Genomic DNA, 20405 nt, shown 5'->3' with positions numbered 1-20405 from the left:
CAGAAAAAAATAATTTATTTGAAATAAAACACACAATTTTATTTAATTCTTAGTTTACTAAAAATAATAGTTACCTGTCCACGTTCCTGCGCTGATCTCCCATGCACAGCTGTCACATCTGGAGATGGTGACAGCTGTGCATGGCTGCTGTAAGCTCACGCTGCCGGGAACACGTCCGCTCCCGGCAGCGGGAGCCACTGACTGAGGTCACCGGAGTGCATTCAGGCAGCGCAGCTCCGGAGACCTCCTTTACGGCACTGCTGTACCGTGGGAATTTCTCACGATACAGCAGGGCCGTAAAGGAGCTAACCGGAGCAGCGCTGCCTGATCTCCGGTGAACCCTTACGGCCCCGTCATTCTAGCGGCGGCAGCGGTTCAGAGCGGTCACATTCTATATGGCTGCTCTGAACTGGAGATCTTCGTGGGACACTCGTGGACTGCTACGGAGGGGTAAGGATAAGGTTGTGGTTTATTATTTTATATTTTATATTACAGGAGATCGATGGCTTCGGGGAATTAGGTGTCTTGGTGAGTATAGGTGTAGTTTTTTATTTTTTACTTTATTTTAGGTGGCGATCGGAGGGGACAGGTAATGTATGAACTAATTTATTTTAGGTAACCACTGGCCACCAATGACATGTATTTAACATTTATTGGGGACACAGTAGGGCAATTTAAATAGCAGGATCAGTCTGATGGGAACTACTGCTCCCATCGAGCTGATCCTGCTGGCAGGAGTGGACGGGGGACAGACATAGGCCGATGGGAGTAGTAGTGTCACATCGGCCTATGTCTGCCTGCACGCACACACCCGCACACACACCGCACACACCCGCACACATCGCACAGACACCGCGCACACCCGCACAAATATCGCGCACACACACCGCACACACACCCCGCACACACACTAATCATGACGGGCTGATGGTCTGGGAGGTGAGGCTGACCTGTGCGGCCGTGGGAAAGTTCATGTGAGTTCATGCAGTCAAGCATGAACTCACATGAACCCTCTGAGGGCACCGCGGCTAATTCAAATGAACAGCTGATCGGCATCAGCTGATACCTCAGCTGTTCATTTGAAATAACCGGCGGGAAAGCGCAGCACAGAACGGGAAAGCCGGCGGTGAAGTCTTTTCACTGCCGGCTTCCCCGCCCGGGTCCTTCACTCCCCGCTCCTTGGAGCTGCGCTCCCCGCCCGGTCCTAACTTACGATCGGGATGGGAGGTGGCGAGGGGAGCGGAGGATCGGGGTGGGAGGCTGCGGGGAAGCAGTATGGGGCTGTGTGATTGTTTAAAAGCCGGCGGCTTTATACCGCCCGCCGGCTTTTAAACAATCAGGAGAATTCTCCCCCGCTGGGATGGCATTCTGATGACAGGCTGAATCGCGCTGCCATCCAACTTGTCATCCTTCACAGACACTGCAGAGCGCAGGCATTATGGGAACTTCCGATTCCGGTATCCGATATTGTAAAAGTATCGGAATTAAGTATCGGAATTCCGATACCGCGAATATCGGCCGATACCCGATATTACAGTATCGGAATGCTCAACACTACTTATGACCATAGAGAGATTTTTGTAGTTTGCAAACAAGATTCTCTTCACCTCTTTTTACATAACCTTCAGGTTGAGTCATGTATAAGTCCTCCTCAATGTCACCATTTAAAAAGGCAGTTTTTATATCCAAATGTCTGACATACATCTTTTGTACAGCAGCTACAGCTAACAAAGCTCTGAACGTGGTCTGTTTAGCGACTGGAGCAAATGTAGCATCGTAATCTTCGTCATACTTTTGAGAATATCCTTTTGCGACCAACCTTGCTTTGAATCTGTGGACTTTACCTTCAGAGTCATATTTGGTTTTGAAGACCCACTTGCACTTGATTGCCTTTTTGCCCTGTGGTAGCTTGGTGAGTTTCCAAGTTTGGAGTTGATGAAGCGATTTGATTTCCTCATTAGCGACATCGATCCACTTTGTTCTTTCATGGACAGGTAGTGCTTGCATTTCATCCCATGACTGCGGCTCTGACTCAGGTAGTGTCTTGACAATGTAGGATAGACGTTTAGCTGGTATACCTTTATTTGATCTTGACGATCTCCTGATTTCAGATTCACCTGATTTTTCTGTTGTTCCTTCATTAGTTGAAGAATCCAGCCAGACCTCTACATCCTCCTTGTTGCTGTCTTGTAATTGTGACTTCAGCTGGACTACTGGCGTGATGTCACAAAACTTGGGTGATACAAAGTTCTCATCAATCACTACATCTCTACTTATTGTGATCTTGTTTGTTTCTGGGTGTAGAATCCTATAACCTTTCTGGGTTTCGCTGTAGCCTACCAGGATACCTTCTTTAGCGTGAGATTCCCACTTAGTTCGCTTTTCTTTGGGAACATGTACAAATGCTTTACTTCCGAATATTCTTATGTGATGTAGTTTTGGCTTTCTGCTATTCCATTGCTCAAATGGAGTTTTCTCTGTAGCTTTACCTGGTAGTCTGTTCTGAAGATAGGAAGCTGTCATGATTGCTTCACCCCAATATGCTGTGGGCAGATTTGCATCAAATAACATGCTTCTTCCACTTTCACATAGTGTTCGGTTCCTTCTTTCCGTGACATCATTTTGCTCTGGGTTGTACGGTACAGTGGTCTGAAATTGGATTCCATTTTTCTTTAAAATGCTCTGTGTCTCATTACTTGTATATTCAGTCCCATTATCTGCACATTGAATCTTTGGCATTCTTCCAAATTTATTATATACTTCAGCTAGGTATATTTCAAGTTTCTCTGGAACTTCCTTCTTGCTGTGAAGCAGGTGGACAACTGTATATCTTGAATGATCATCAATAAATGTGAGAAAATATCTCTTCTTCCCTGGAGTCAGAGTGCTCATTGGTCCACAGACATCTGTGTGTATTAAATCTAGTGGCTGTGCTGTTGTTGTACTAATTCTCTTAGGAAAAACTTTCCTAGACATTTTCCCTTTGATGCAGCTAGTACACTTCATTGTCTGGTTACATAGATCAATTGTAATATCCTCAGCTAGTTGCTTTTGGACTAACTTTCTTATTGCTTCTGGGTCTCTGTGTGCCAGACGCCTATGCCACACATGAATACAGTTTTTATGCTCTTCTTGTTGCGCTGTATACACACACTCTTTGCATTTCAGCTGATAAAGTTCATCTGTGATGTTTCCCTCTGCTAGTGTGTGACCTTCCTTTGAGATGATGCAGCTATCATGCTTAAATATAACTTCATTTCCTTGTTTTGTGAGTTTCTTCACAGATAGTAGATTACTTTCAAGACTAGGCACATACAGAACATCCTTTACTGGGATCTTCCTGCTTTGTGTTGGTGAGATTTGACAATCAATATAACCATCTCCTATGCCTTCTGAAGTCATGTACTGACCATTAGCCATAATCACTTTCTCTGATTTACTTTGGTCAAGCTTAGAAAAGAAGTCTCTGTTATTAGTCATGTGACTAGTTGCTCCAGAGTCTATACACCATGCATGCTTTGATGTATTTGCACTGACAGTAAATGCAGTTTCAGTATCCACAGAATCATTTTCTCCAGATACAGCACTTTTAACACTTTGATGACTGCTTTGCTTTTTCAGCTGATTCATTATAGCTTTCCAGACTCTGCAGTCAGCTTTCAAATGTCCTGATTTCTTGCAAACAAAACATTCACGTGTTTCTTTTATGTGCTTCCTGTTATCAGTTAGGTTTTGTGTCTGTAAAGCAGATTCTGTGTTGCATGTCCGACTGTTTACACCTTCTGCCTTTCGCTTATATTCATCTATGAGCTTCCCCCTGACATACTCCAGTGTAAGCTCATCATCCGGACGCGCATCTAGTGCGGTTACAAGCGTATCATAGCTCTCTGGAAGGCCACTAAGCAGTAATGCGGCCACATGAAAGTCCTTTAGATTTTCCCCAATGCCTCTCAGGCGTTCTACAACTTCCAGAACACTTCTTATGTAATCCTGCATATCCTGGCCTTTCTGTAGCTTAGACTGGTACAGCTTTCTCATGAGATAGCGCTTATTGCTTAAATTTATCCTCTCATGTACCTTTTGCAACTGCTCCCACATTTCCTTTGCAGTATTACATTTACACACATGCACAATCTGGTCATCATCTATACTGAGTGATATGGTACTTTGTGCTTTCTGATCCATCTCTGTCCACTCCTGTGGCACTGGGTCAGGTTTAGGCTCCTGTGTGTATTTCCACGTACCCTCTCTTATCAGCAGCATTTTCACTTTGAATTTCCAGGATTGATAATTCTGGTTAGTGAGACTTGGCACTGTAAATTTCATGGAGCTGCTGCTGGTGGCCATCTTTGCTTCTTCTCAGTTTGCTGTCTTTCTTTCTTTTCTTTCCTCTGTGTTCTGGGGATCTGTGACTCTGGGACTCTGGTACATCTGGGCCCATAACCTGTTAGCAGAGGATTAATCCGGGTGACATCCAGAGTTTAGAACACAGAATGTAGGTTTATTCATATCCAGCATAGGCACAGCATGGAGTCTGGTGTTACTGCAGCATGAGGAAATCAAATACATATATAACAACAACACAGGAAGAGAAGGAGGGGGCATCCTGTCTGTGCAAGTTTTTTTTTTTTAACTAAACTTTGTTAACAGCCTCACAATATGCACAACATATGAAACAGCACAGTAGTTGTTGCAATACACATACAGATTAATATGTATTATTCCAACAGTAACAAATTGTATGCCCCCCGGAGATCAATCTTAGAGAACCACTTGGCCCCCACTAACTGGTTAAACAAGTCAGGAATTAACGGCAATGGGTAGGAATTGAATACAGTAATCTTATTAATTTCACGAAAATCCAGACATGGACGTAAACCCCCGTCCTTTTTTTAACAAAGAAAAATCCAACTGCTACAGGCGACTTAGAAGGTCTAATGTGACCAGCAGCCAGGCTAGTCTGTATGTACTCCTCCAAGGCCATTCTTTCAGGGATAGTCAGATTAAACAAGCGACTCTTGGGAAGAGTAGCTCCCGGAACAAACTCAATGGCGCAATCATAATTCCTATGAGGAGGTAAAACTTGCGACTCCTCCTCCGAAAAAACCCTCCAAAAATCTTGAATAGGTACAGGTAATTCCCCTATTTCCACAGCCACAATGCGACCATTACAACATTTATCATAGCATTTTGGACTCCAAGACTTTATCATACTAGTAGACCAGTCCAGCAAAGGATTGTGCAGTTTTAACCAAGGCAATCCTAGAACGACCGGAGAGGGTAAATTATTTAATACAACCAAGTCCAAAATTTCTTGGTGAAGTCCATTGATAGTGAGTGGAAATGCAGCAACCTTGTGAGTAATACATTTCAAGGGAGTGTTATCAATTGCAATCACAGAAATAGGTGATGACAAAGGTTTGGAGCTCAATTTAAGCTTTTCCAAAAACCCTTTATCAATCACATTAAGTGTTGAACCACAATCCACAAATACCTGAAATTCAATCAAATTTTCCTGCAAAGTAGTACTCCCTGAAAGAAATACTCCTGCAGAGCATAAACAAGCTATACAGGCATAGCTGACCTTTTCTTTTTCCTTACTTAAACAAAGCTCACAATACTTAATCAAATGGTCAGCTTTACCACAATAAAGTCACAATCCCTCGGCAAGCCTCTGGTCCCTTTCCTGAGAGCGGAGCGACATCGCCCCAACCTCCATCGGTTCTCCGCCTTCTGAGCAGATTTTCTGGGGATTAGGACCTGGCATTACAGGAGTCTTTACCTCATTCTGCCTAGATCTCAGCCTCCTATCCACACGAACAGCTAGCTGCATGGCATCCTGCAGAGTCTCAGGTGCGGGGAATGCAATTAGCAAATAGTTAACCCTTTCACTCAGACTAGCAAGAAATAGATATTTCAGAGCAGGATCATTCCATTTGACTTCTGAAGCCCATCTTCTAAAGTGTGTGCAATAATTTTCAACATCACCTGACCCCTGATTCAAATGCCTGAGTTCTGCCTCAGCTGATGAGATTCGATCAGGATCATCATATAATAGACCCATAGCAGAAAAAAATTCTTCTACCGACCTTAAACATGGAACATTAGGGTGGAGAGAAAAGGCCCACCCTTGTGGTTCATTGCGTAAAAGTGACATATTAAAACCAAAGCGCTGTGATTCATTCCCAGATGACCTTGGTCTCAAAGAAAAATGTAACAAACAAGCATTTTTAAAAGAAAACAAATCTTGCTGTTTACCATAAAAACATCAGGCAGTCCTACCTTGGGTTCCACAAAATGCGCTCCAGAACAGCTACTCAAGTGTTGCTGGAGCTCGGCCACCTCCAGAGACAATCCCTGCAAGCGTTGAGCCAAATCCTGGATGGAAGCCATACTGATCCCTGAATTTCTTTCCTTTAGTTTTTTTTTGGGCTGGACTTACTGTTATGATCTGCAACAAGTACTAAGGAAAGAAAGGAGAAAGCTATCCCTACAGTAAGACTAAGATGAATACCTATGATGTAGCTGGCTGCCTGTTCCTTGCGAACAGACCCGCCTTAGTCCTCGGCTAGTCTGAACGAAGACCTATACCATAAAGGAAGGGGTCCCTAAAATAACTAAGGACTGGAACAAAAATGGGACACCTCCTGAACAGAGAAGGTTGTTGCAGAACACAAAAAGATAAGCTGACAAAAAGGTACTAGAGGTCCCAGAAGGACCAAGCAAACTGACAGAGATAGACACAGAAGCACCTGGCTAGCAAAATAGTCAAACAACACTGAAGTCCAGCACAGCCAAAAGGGCGGAGCTGGAATATATAGGCAGATGGTCACGTGACCGCAAAGCACAAGATGGAAAAAACAAACAGGAGGGTTCTAACAACAGAGGCCAGATGGAGTCCAGAATAACTCTGCTGCCTCAATAGGGAATGAACCCCTTTGAATTTCATCCATATCATGTATTTTGTAAGTTTAGATGGAAACTCTGATGTAAGTGCTCAGTGTAGAGCACAGTATAAATATGATCCAAAATGTTTTGTACTCCAAAATGCCACCAATAAAAGCTTCTACTCAACCCACAAAAGTCCTCAGTCAGGTTCGTCATCTGTTTACAGAAATACAGGGGGTGTCCACATTTCTGGTAGCACAAAGGCTCTGGAAAAGCGATGTGGCTCCCACCAAAAGAAATTCAGCAAAATCTGTGTTTCCAAATCCAAATACCACCCTCCCTTCTGTGCCCCACAGTGTGCCTATTAGCATTAGTTAGCTACCATTAGTTAGTGTTTGGCATTACTGTAGGAATGAGAGCTCGCCTCATTTATGGGGTGTGTGTCTCCAGAAGCACAAGCTTGGCACAATGTATGGGCACTATAACGTACTGGGCATTACAATGTACTGGCACTACAATGGCATATTTGCATTTTCACTTAGCAAGATCCATTGCTAGCAAAATCATCACTCTACCTGTAGATAAATTCCCAGAGGGGTGTAATTTTCAAATTGGGGTCAATTGAGGGGGGATTCTGCTGTTCTGGAACTTAAGGGCTCTGTATATGGAGTTCGCAAACTATTCTATGAAAATTTGTTCTCCAAGAGTCAGCACTCCTTCCCTCTCGAGTCTAGCCGTGTAGCCAAACAGTACTGTACAGCCATGTTGCCACATTCACAAAAAACTGTGTAACAAATTATGTGGTAATTTTTACCTATTTCCCATTGTGAAAATATAAAATCTGGGGCTAAAACAACATTGTAGTGGTACATAAGTTTTTATTTTTTCTTCACTGCTCAATGGTATAACATTTTTTGAACTTGTGGAGTCAATATGCTTACTGTACCCCTAGATTAATTCATTAACAGGTGTAGTTAGTAAAATGGGGTCACGTATTGTGGGTCATGTGGTCCTGACACCTCAGGGTCGCTGCCAAGGTGACATGGCACTCGTAAATCATTCCAGCAAAATATGTGATCCAATATGTGCCTCCTTCCCTTCTGAGCTTTGCACTGTGCCTAAAAAGTAGTTTTTGACCACACATGTGGTACTGTCACTCTCAGCAGACATTGTGTAACAAATTTTGCGCTCCACTTTCTCCTATTACCCTTTTGAAAATGAAAAAATTGGTGCTAAAACAACATTTTAGTGCAAAAAATGTAACGTTTCATTTTCACAGCCCAATGTTATACAATTCTGTGAAATACCTGTGGATTTAAAATGATCACTACAACCCTATAAGGATTCTTCAAGTGGTTTAGTTTACAAAATGTGGTCAATTGTGGGAGGTTTCCACTGTTTAGGCACATCAGGGGCTCTTCAAGTGCGACATGGCGTCCGCTTTCGATTACAGACAATTTTGCACTCCAAAAGTCAAATGGCACTCCTTCCCTTCCGAGCCCTACCGTGAGACCAAACAGTAGTTTTCCACCACATATGCGGTATCAGCATACTCAGGAGAAATTTTATGGTCAATTTTCTTCTGTTACCCTTGTGAAAATAAAAAATTTGGGGCTAAAAGAACATTTTTGTGGGAAAAATTAGATTTTTTATTTTCACTGCTCTACATTATAAACTTCTATGAAGCAGCTGGTGTTTAAGGAGCTTACCACATATCCAGATACATTTCTTTAGGGGTCTAGCTTCCAAAATAGGGTCACTTGTTGGGGGTTTCCACTGTTTAGGCACATCAGGGGCTCTCCAAAAACGACATGGCATCCGCTCTAGATTACAGCCATTCTTGTATTTAAAAAGTTAAACGGTGCTCCTTCCCTGCCGAGCCTTGCCATGTGTCCAAACAGTAATTTTCTTAAACATATGGTGTAGTGGTGCACTCAGGAGAAATTTCACAACTAATTTTAAGGTCCATAATCTCCTTTTACTCTTGTAAAAATAAAAAATTTAAATTTTTGTGACAAAAAGGAAAATGTTCATTTTTTCCTTAAGCATTGCATTAATTCCTGTGAAGCACTTGAAGAGTTAATAAACTTCTGGAATGTGGTTTTGAGTACTTTGTGGAGTGCAGTTTTTAAAATGGTGTCACTTTTGGGTATTTTCTATCATAGTTGCTTATCAACTTTTAACTTGCTAACAAAAATAAATTATGGTTCAAAAATGATGCAGTTGTAAAGTAGACATATGGGAAATTATTAGTGTTGAGCGAGCATGCTCGACACTGCTCGGTACTTGCCCGAGCATCACGCTACTCGGGGTGTTCGGCGAGCACCGAGCATTTCCGGGTTACTCGGGCGGAAGCTCGGGTCTCCGCCCTGCATGTTTGGCGCTCTTTACAGAGCCAATGAACATGCAGGGATTGCCAATCACTGTAATGCCGCAGCCATGTTGCTTGTGGGCATTACAGTGATTGGCTGGCCGCACAGCGTCACCTCGAGTATTTAAAACCGGGCGCCGCCATCTTGGACACAGTCGCTCCGGATCAGACAGTGTAAGGACAGCGCTGCTGATTTAGGGAGAGATATATCCTGCAAAATAGTTAGTGTAGGGTCTGCAAAGGCTGCCAGATCAAACAAACAGTCCTTCTCAGGACTAATATCCATCCCAGATATCAGGCAGGCAGGCTGTATAGGAGACGTAGTGGTTATACCAGCAAACGCTGCATTACAGTCCTGTGTGCTCCTGTTGCTGAAATTGCTGGACTTAGCTCAAGGTCTCGGGGGCCAGGAAAAATCCTTTTTTTTTCATCTAAATCATCTTTTTTTTTTCCTCCTTCACACTGTACAAATACCCGTCTCATTAACCTTTTGGTGTCGCCCCCCCTCCCCCCCCCAAAAAAAAGTGTGTCTCTGATTATTCAGACACAAATATATCTGTTGAAAATAGTCTGGTGTAGGCCAGAAAAATAGAAGTGTGGTTTTGCAGTTCCATGGTACATTTGTATCTAAAAAAAACAGTTTGAGTGTGTCGCTCACTGTTCAGCCGCAAATATATATATTTAAAAAAAATCTGGTATACAACAGTAAATTATAACTGGGGTTTTGCTGTTCCACGGTAAAAAATCTCTATTATCTAGCACTTGCCATTTTTTGCCGTAAAAAAAAATAATAGTGTCTCCCTGATTTTTCAGACCCAAATATATCTGTTGAAAATAGTCTGGTGTAGGCCAGAGAGACAGAAGTGTACTTTTGCTGTTCCACGGTAAAAAATCTCTATTATCCTGGTCTTGGCATTTTTTGACGTAAAAAAAATATAATAGTGTCTCCCTGATTTTTCAGACACAAATATATTTGTTGAAAATAGTCTGGTGTTGGCCAGAGAGACAGAAGTGTGCTTTTGCTGTTCCACGGTAAAAAATCTCTATTATCCTGCATTTTGCATTTTTTGCCGTAAAAAAAAAAATAATAGTGTCTCCCTGATTTTTCAGACACAAATATATCTGTTGAAAATAATCTGGTGTAGGCCCGAGAAATACAAGTGTGGTTTTGCAGTTCCACGGTTCAAACCTCTGTATTATCCACTTTTGGGCCATTTGTATCTAAAAAAAACAGTTTGAGTGTGTCGCTCACTGTTCAGCTGCAAATATATATATATTTTAAAAAGTCTGGTATACACCAGTAAATTATAACTGTGGTTTTGCTGTTCCACGGTAAAAAACCTCTATTATCCTGCTTTTGCCATTTTTTGGCGCAAAAAAAAAAATAGTGTCTCCTGATTGTTCAGACACAAATATATCTGTTGAAAATAGTCTGGTGTAGGCCCGAGAAATACAAGTGTGGTTTTGCAGTTCCATGGTTCAAACCTTTGTATTATCGACTTTTGGGCCATTTGTATCTAAAAAAATCAGTTTGAGTGTGTCGTTCACTGTTCAGCCGCAAATATATATATATTTAAAAAAGTCTGGTACACACCAGTAAATTATAACTGTGGTTTTGCTTTTCCACGGTAAAAAATCTCTAATATCCTGCTTTTGGCATTTTTTGGCGTAAAAAATAAATAGTGTCTCCTGATTGTTCAGACACAAATATATCTGTTGAAAATAGTCTGGTGTAGGTCCGAGAAATACAAGTGTGGTTTTGCTGTTCCACGGTAAAAAATCTCTATTATCCAGCTTTTGGCATTTTTTGCTGTAAAAAATAAATAGTGTCTCCTGATTGTTCAGACACAAATATATCTATTTAAAATAGTCTGGTGTAGTCCCGAGAAATACAAGTGTGGTTTTGCAGTTCCACGGGTCAAACCTCTGTATTATCCACTTTTGGGCCATTTGTATCTAAAAAAAACTGTTTGAGTGTGTCGCTCACTGTTCAGCCGCAAATATATATATATTTAAAAAAGTCTGGTATACACCAGTAAATTATAACTGTGGTTTTGCTGTTCCACGGTAAAAAATATCTATTATCCTGCTTTTGGCATTTTTTTCTGTAAATAAAAACAGTAATATTTTGTCCCTGATTGTTCAGATTGTTTAAAAGAGTCGGGTGTAGGCCAGAGAAATAGAACTGTGGTTTTCTTCTTCCACGGTTCTAATCTACTTTTTGTTACCCTTTTTCCATTGATAGTGCGAGTGTAAGCTATTTTACTTCCTTTACAATGGGCAAGGCGCGTGGCAAGGGACGTGGAACTGGACGTTCTGGTGATGGTACGTGCAGAGGACGGGGCCGTGGCCAAGGTGAAAATGTGCCACAACCAACAGCCACATCTTCTCGCTCCCACTTCTTGACCGAATTACTAGGGAAGCACAGAACAACACCAGTATTGCGAACTGATCAGCGTGAACAGGTTATTAATTGGATAGCAGATAATACTTCCAGTTACCTTGGCACCACCACCTCCGGCCTGTCTTCCACACGGTCGACTCTTAGTAGCCGTGAGTCTCAACCGCATACTCCTCCTCATCCTGATGCTCCTTACTCCCACCATGCCGATTGTCGTCAGACAGCAACTGATCCCACACTTGGACACTCTGAAGAGCTGTTCACTGGTCCATTTCCAGATTTGTGCCCCTCGCCTGCTCCGCTTGAAGTGGTGGAAGAGGAGATCCCATGTAGCAATGCCCAAATATTTGAACAGTCACGCCACAGGAAGTCGACGCTGGCAATTTGTCACAAGAGGTGGACGATGACGAGACACAATTGCCAGGAAGTGAGGAGGAGGATCGTGGTGTGCAAGTGGAAGAGGAGGAGGTGGTGGATGATCTAGTAACTGACCCAACGTGGCAGGAGGACATGCAGAGTAAGGCCAGCAGCACACAGGGGGAGGGAGGCAGAGTACCCCAACAGGCAGAAAGAAGCAGTGTGGTGGCCGCACACATAAGGCGGGCAACCGTTCCCCGTAACACCAACATGAGGGACGTTGCCAGTACGACCTGTAGGTCTTCCATGTTCTGGAATTTTTTTAAAGACTCTGCTGATAACCCCAAAAAGGCCATTTGTACGACCTGCTATGCCAGCATCAGCAGGGGTGACAAAACTACCAGCCTGACCACCACCAGCATGATCATTCTCATGGCAGCAAAGCACCCGACTTTGTGGGGCGAACCCCAGGGTCCACGACCAGTGTCAGCGGGTGTCACCACTGCTTCTTCCACTGTTGTGCGTGCAATAGAACCCCCTGTTGTGTGTGCAAGGCAATCCCCTGTCCATACTGCATGCAAAGATGCCCCCTCCTCTCAGTCTTCACTTGTTGTGGCAGTTTCTTAAGAAACAGCATCAACGTCCACGTCCATGTCCCACCGCAGCGTTCAATTGTCCATATCCCAGACCTTTGAACGAAAGCGGAAATTCGCAGCTAACGCCCCACAGGCCACAGTCCTAAATTCGCACATTTCACGACTGCTTGCGTTGGAAATGCTGCCTTTTAGGCTGATGGAGACGGAATCCTTCCGCAACCTTATGGCGGTGGCCGTCCCTCGGTACTCGGTCCCCAGCCGACACTATTTTGCCCGGTGTGCCATCCCCGCACTACACAAGCACGTGTCCCAAAACATCTGCCGTGCCCTCAACAACGCAGTTACTGGGAGAGTCCACCTGACAACGGACACGTGGACAAGTGCTTGTGGCCAAGGATGGTACATCTCCCTGACGGCACACTAGGTAAACAAAGTGGAAGCCGGGACCCAGTCGGACCTTGGGACGGAACACATCCTCCCCACACCGAGGATTGCGGGCCCTATGTCAGTCAGAGTTGCCCCCACAGTGTACAGCTCCTGCGCATCATCCTCCTCCTCCTCCTCATGTTCATCCTCCATCTCAGATATCACCACATCAGTTACAAGCTGGAAGCACTGCAGTACTGCCTCCGCCAAGCGGCAACAGCCTGTGCTGAAACTCCTAAGCTTAGGTGAGAAACCTCACAATGCTTGTGAGTTGTGGACAGCTGTGAAACAGCAGGCAGATCTGTGGCTGAGACCGCTGAACCTACATCCAGGCATGGTCGTGTATGACAATGGCCGTAACCTGGTGGCGGCTCTGAGGCGTGGCGAGATCACACTTACCATGCCTGGCTCATGTGCTTAACCTCGTGGTTAGGGGGTTTCTTAAATCATACCCCGAGTTGCCAGTTCTGCTCGTCAAAGTACGCTGCCTGTCAGCTCATTTTCGCAAGTCGGCTACAGCTTTCGCCGCCCTTGCTTTGTTGCTGTTAGAACCCTCCTGTTAGTTCTTTTTCTAGTTTGTTGGTCACATGACTTTCTGCCTATATAATCCAGCTCCGCCATTCTGGCCTTGCTGGACTTCAGTGTTACTTTAACTCTTAAGCTAGCCAGGTGCCATGTACCTAACTCTGTAGTTTGCTTGGTCTTTTGACCACTAGTACTTTTTGTTTGTTTGTCTTTTCTCTGCTACAATATCAGCTAGGAGGTGTCCAACTATATCCCAGTCCTTCTTTCTTGTAGGGACCCCTCCCTTATATCTATAGGACTTAGGTGGGTCTGTTCACAAGGAACAGGTTCCCCGCTGCATCGCAGGGAATCAGCTTAGTCCTATTGTATGGACAGAATTCCCTTCTTTCCTTAGTGCTTGTAGCAGTTCATAACAGTAAGTCCAGCCCAAAATAAAACACTCTAAGGAAAGTAATCCTGATATCAGCATGGTGTCGGATCAGGAGTTGGCTCAACGCCTGCAGGGACTGTCTTTGGAGGTGGCCGAGCTCCAGCAACACGTGAGTAGCTGTCCTGGAGTGCATTTTGTCGAACCGAAGGTAGGACTGGCAGATTTTTTTTATGGTAAACAGCAAGATTTTTTTTCCTTTAAAAACGCTTGTTTATTATATTTTCGTTTAAGACCCAGATCCTCGGGGAATGAATCACAGCGCATTGGGTTTATAATGTCACTTTTGCATAAAGAACCACAGGGATGGGCCTTTTCTCTACAACCTAATGATCCGTGTTTTAGATCTGTGGAAGATTTTTTTTCTGCTCTGGGGTTGTTGTATGATGATTATGATCGAGTCTCATCTGCTGAAACGGAATTAAGACGTTTGAAGCAGGGATCAGGTGATGTGGAAAATTATTGTACATACTTCAGAAGATGGTCGGCCGAAGTGGAATGGAATGACTCAGTATTAAAATGTCTGTTTCTTGCTGGTCTAGGTGAAAGGGTTAAGGATCTGCTGATTGCCTTCCCAAAACCTGGAACCTTGCAGGAGGCAATGCAATTAGCTATAGGTGTGGACAGGAGACTGCGTGCTAGGATTAATGAGGAGAAATCTACTGCTATGGCAGCTCCTAGTTTTCAGAGGGTCTGCTCGGAAGGTGGAGAACCGATGGAGATTGGGGCGATGTCATCCCGCTCTCAGGAAAAAGACCGCAGGTTTGCTAAGGGATTGTGTTTTTATTGCGGTAAATCTGACCACTTTATTAAGAACTGTGTGCTTCGTTTGAACAAAGAAAAAAAAAAAAGAGGTCAGTTACGCCCATATAGCTTGTTTAAACTCAAAAGGAGTATTTCTTTCTGGAAGCGCCTTATTCCAGGAGGAGTTGATTGAATTTCGGGTATTTGTGGATTGTGGTTCTACACTCGATGTGATTGATAAGGGATTTTTGGAAAAATTTAAATTAGAATCCAAACTTTTGTCATCTCCTATTTCTGTGGTTGCTGTTGATGGCTCTCCCTTGAAATGTATTACTCACAAGGTTTTTGAATTTCCCCTCACCATTAATGGTATTCACCAAGAGAATTTGGATTTGGCGGTATTAAATAATTTGCCTTCTCCAGTGGTTTTGAGGTTACCTTGGTTAAAATTGCACAATCCTGTACTGGACTGGTTTACCCATGAAATTAAGTCTTGGAGTCCTAAGTGTCATGATAAATGTTGTAAAGGTCGCATTGCTGCTGTGGAAAGAGGGGAATTACCTGTACCTATTCAGGATTTTTGGAGGGTTTTTTCTGAGGAGGAGTCGCAAGTTTTGCCTCCTTATAGGGACTATGATTGCACCATTGAGTTTGTTCCTGAAGCTACTCTTCCTAAGAGTCGCTTATTTAGTCTGACTATCCCTGAGAGAAAGGCCTTGGAGGAATACATACAGACAAGCTTGGCCGCCGGTCACATTAGACCTTCTAATTCTCCTGTGGCTGTTGGATTTTTTTTTGTAAAAAAAAAGGACGGCTGTTTACGTCCATGTCTGGACTTTCGTGAAATTAATAAAATTACCGTACGCAATTCCTACCCACTGCCATTAATTCCTGACTTGTTCAACCAGTTAGAGGGGGCCAAGTGGTTCTCTAAAATTGATCTCCGGGGGGCATACAATTTGTTACATATGAAGGAAGGTGATGAATGGAAAACTGCTTTTAACACTCCGGTAGGTCATTTTGAGAATCTGGTTATTCCTTTTGGTCTTACCAATGCACCAGCGTTTTTTCAGAACCTTATTAATGACATCCTAAGACTGTTGATTGGTAAGAATGTGCTGGTGTATTTGGATGACATTTTGATTTATTCGCCGGATCTGGAGTCTCATTGGCAGAGCATACGTGAGGTATTGCAGTTGTTAAGTGACCATTCACTTTTTGCTAAGCTGGAGAAATGTGAGATCGCTGTGCAGAGAATTAGTTTTTTGGGCTGCATTATCTCCAGCGAGGGCTTTGAGATGGACCCGGTGAAGGTTCAGGTGGTGCAGGAATGGCCTAGGCCAATTGGTTTGAAATTGATACAGAGATTTTTGGGTTTCGCCAATTATTACAGAAAATTCATTAAGAATTTTTCTATAATTGTTAAACAGCTGACCGATCTCACCAGGAAAGGTGCGAATACGGTTCAGTGGACTACGGAGGCCATTGAAGCTTTTGTGTATCTCAAGGAGAGGTTCAGTTCTGCCCCCATCCTTATGCAGCCTGATGAGACCAAGCCTTTTTTGGTCGAGGTTGATGCTTCTTCGGTGGGGGTCGGGGCTGTTTTGTCTCAGGAAAACAAGGATGGAGTACATCCCTGTGCCTTTTTTTCAAAAAAATTTTCTGAGACCGAACTTAATTACGATGTTGGTAATCGGGAATTGCTGGCTATTAAACTCGCATTTGAACATTGGCGTCATCTCTTGGAAGGTGCTAAATTTCCCATTCAGGTTTTCACTGATCATAAGAATCTGATCTATCTTGATGCTGCCAAGCGCTTGAATGCCCGTCAGGCTAGGTGGGCACTTTTTTTTTTGTGGTTTAATTTTTCTGTTACTTACATCCCAGGTACCAAGAATGTAAAAGCTGATGCTTTATCTCGCAGCTTTTCTCCCATGGTTGGTACCGAGGAGGAGGAGAGCATTTTACAGGAAGGTATTGTGATAGCAGCATTGGACTCCGTTTTGGAAGATGGGATTCTGAAAGCCCAGGAGGATGACCCCGTCTAACACTCCCCATGGGAGGTTGTTTGTGCCTCGGAACTTTAGGAGAGATTTGTTTGTGGAGTGTCATGAGTCTCGGTTGGCAGGTCATCCAGGAATTTCTGAGACTAAGAGACTTGTAGGTCGCAGTATTTGGTGGCCTGGGTGGCAGAAGGAAGTCATTAAGTGGGTGCGTCAATGTACTGTGTGTGCTAGATCTAAGTCTTCACATGCTGCTGCTGCGGGGTTGCTTTGCCCTCTGGAGGTTCCTAGTGCACCTTGGACGCATCTTGCTATGGATTTTATTACTGACCTTCCTGCCTCTGAGGGTTTCACTGTCATCTGGGTGGTCGTGGACCGTTTTAGCAAGATGTGTCACTTGGTTCCTTTCATCAAACTGCCCTGCACTAAGACACTCACTAAGGCTTTTGCTAAGGAAATTGTCAGACTCCATGGTGTTCCTACCGACATTATTTCCGATAGGGGACCTCAGTTCGTGGCTCGTTTTTGGCGTGCCTTTTGTGACAGGTTGGGAGTTCATTTGTCATTTTCATCTTGATTTCATCCTGAGTCTAATGGACAGACAGAAAGAAAGAACCAGGATGTCGAACAGTTTTTGCGTTGTTTTGTGGCTGACAATCAAGAGGGGTGGTCTGAGTTTCTGCCACTTGCTGAATTTGCTCTTAACAACCATACATCCTCTTCTGCTGGGTGTTCTTTTTTTTGTTGTACTGGGAGACATCCGTCGTTTGGGTCATTCTCCAAATTGGTATCGGCTGTTCCGGAGGAGGAGAATTTTTCCGGTGATTTGAAGAGAGGTTGGACTGATGTATGTTGTAACCTTCAAGAGGCTAACGAAAAATCTAAGAGGTACTTTGACAGGAAACGTCAAGAGGTTTTGTTTACGGTTGGTGACATGGTTTGGTTGTCCTCTAAGAATCTGCGGTTGAGTATTCCTTCTAAGAAATTGGGCCCGAAATTTGTAGGGCCGTTTAAGGTACTTCATGTAGTTAACCAATCTGCTGTTAGGTTGGAGGTTCCCACCTCCTGGAAGATTAATCCGGTGTTTCATGTTTCCTTATTGATCTGCTAGGAGGTGTCCAACTATATCCCAGTCCTTAGTTCTTGTAGGGACCCCTCCCTTATATCTATAGGTCTGCGTTCAGACTGGCCGAGGACTTAGGTGGGTCTGTTCACAAGGAACAGGTTCCCCGCTGCATCATAGGGAATCAGCCTAGTCCTATTGTAGGGACAGTATTCCTTTCTTTCCTTAGTGCTTGTAGCAGTTCATAACAGTTGCAGCATCATTTGCAGCTTCCGTCACACCGACTGGTATGTGATGTCCCCACTAGTGTTGAGCCACCCCCGTAGTGTTCGGGTTCGGTTCGGTTCGTCGAACACCGGGATGTTCGAGGAACTGTTCGTCGAACTGTTCGTCGAGCACCTTAGAACACCGTCAAACACCGTTAAAACCAATGGCAGGCAAACAAAAACACATAGAAACACATAGAAAACACCTTCAAAGGTGTCCAAAAGCTGACAAACTGCTCAGAAGACGCTCTCTTTAAAAAAGCCGGCCGGCAATTCAGCAGCGGCATACACCGGTACCCGACAATTTAGACAAGAAGGAATAGAGGATCACACATAGATTAGATTGATAGAAACATGTCAGTCACACATATAAGAAGCACAGTGACAGTGTTGCTTACTGTACTTGTCATTTAGTGTAAAGGATTTATTTAAAAAAATAATAGTGTTTTCGTGCACCGCCTCTTTAAAAAAGCTGGCTGGCAATTCAGCAGCGGTACCCGACAATTTATAACAGAAAGAATAGAGCTTCACACATAGATAGATATAAACATGCCAATCACATATATAATAAGTACAGTGATAGTGTTGGTTACTGTACTTGTCATTTAGTGTAAAGGATTTATTAAAAAAAATAATAGTGTTTTCATGCACCATCTCTTTAAAAAAGCCGGCCGGCAATTCAGTACCCGACAATTTAGAATAGAAGGAATAAAGAATCACACATAGATTAGATAGATAGAAACATGTCAGTCACATATATATGAAGTACAGTGACAGTGTTGCTTACTGTACTTGTCATTTAGTGTAAAGGATTTATTAAAAAAAATAATAGTGTTTTCATGCACCGTCTCTTTAAGAAAGCCGGCCGGCAATTCAGTATCTGTACCCGACAATTTAGAACAGAAAGATAGAGCATCACACATAGATTAGATAGATAGAAACATGTCAGTCACATATATAAGAAGTACAGTGACAATGTTGATTACTGTACTTGTCATTTAGTGTTAAAATAAAGGATTTATTAAAAAAAAAATTGGCGTGGGGTTCCCCGTAATTTTAGGCTCTAGCGGAGGTTAAGCAGACGGCTGGGGCAGATGTTTGAAGCCTGGGAAGGGGGTAATACCCATGGAGCTTCCCAGGCTACTAATATGAGCCCCCAGCTGAATACCTAGCCTTTACTAGCTATTAAAATGGGGGACCCCCCCCAAAAAAATGACGTGGGGTCCCCCCTATTTTAATAGCTAGCAAAGGCTAGGCAGACAGCTGGGGGCTGATATTAATAGCCCAGGAAGGGAGCCATGAATATTGGCCCCCTCCCAGGCTAGAAACACCAGCCGTCAGCCGCCCCAGAAATGGTGCATCCATAGGATGCGCCAATTCTGGCACTTAGCCTCGCTCTTCCCACTGCCCTGTAGCGGTGGCAGTGGGGTAATAGGGCTGGGGTTGATGTCAGCTTATAATGCCAACAGAGTGTGTTAGTCAGTGGAGTAGCCTATCTGTGTTGCAAGATATACCACCTGTGTATAGAATACCAATTTTTTTACTGCACCTAGTGAAGTAAAATCTTTTGGGCATAGCATCATTCTATTAGTCCATCTATACTGACCTCCATCAGGTTGCAAACTGAATCTAATTTTTTTCTGCATCTAGCTCTGAAAAAATATTTGGCCTTCTAGCAGTGTGTCGGACTTTCTCTATTAGTCCATCTATACTGACCTCCATCAGGTTGCAAACTGAATATATTTTTTTCTGCATCTACCTCTGAAAAAATATTGGGCTTCTAGCTGTGTGTGGGTCTTGTTCTATTAATCCATCTATACAGACCTCCATCAGGTTGCAAACTGAATATAATTTTTTTCTGCATCTAGCTCTGAAAAAATATTTGGCCTTCTAGCAGTGTGTCGGACTTTCTCTATTAGTCCATCTATACTGACCTCCATCAGGTTGCAAATTCAAAATAATTTTTATCTGCATCTACAGTACCTCTGAAAAAATATTTGGGCTTCTAGCTGTGTGTGGGACTTGTTGTATTAGTCCATCTATACTGACCTCCATCAGGTTGCAAACTGAATATATTTTTTTCTGCATCTACCTCTGAAAAAATATTGGGCTTCTAGCTGTGTGTGGGACTTGTTGTATTAGTCCATCTATACTGACCTCCATCAGGTTGCAAACTGAATATATTTTTTTCTGCATCTACCTCTGAAAAAATATTGGGCTTCTAGCTGTGTGTGGGACTTGTTGTATTAGTCCATCTATACTGACCTCCATCAGGTTGCAAACTGAATATAATTTTTTTCTTCATCTAGCTCTGAAAAAATATTTGGCCTTCTAGTAG

This window comes from Phyllobates terribilis, unplaced genomic scaffold, assembly GCF_046119375.1.
Source record: "Phyllobates terribilis strain yellow unplaced genomic scaffold, ASM4611937v1 Scaffold_11__3_contigs__length_659146591, whole genome shotgun sequence".
Classification (NCBI taxonomy): Eukaryota; Metazoa; Chordata; class Amphibia; order Anura; family Dendrobatidae; genus Phyllobates; species Phyllobates terribilis.
The sequence above is the reverse complement of the archived record's forward strand: the minus strand, read 5'-3'. Positions refer to the sequence as shown.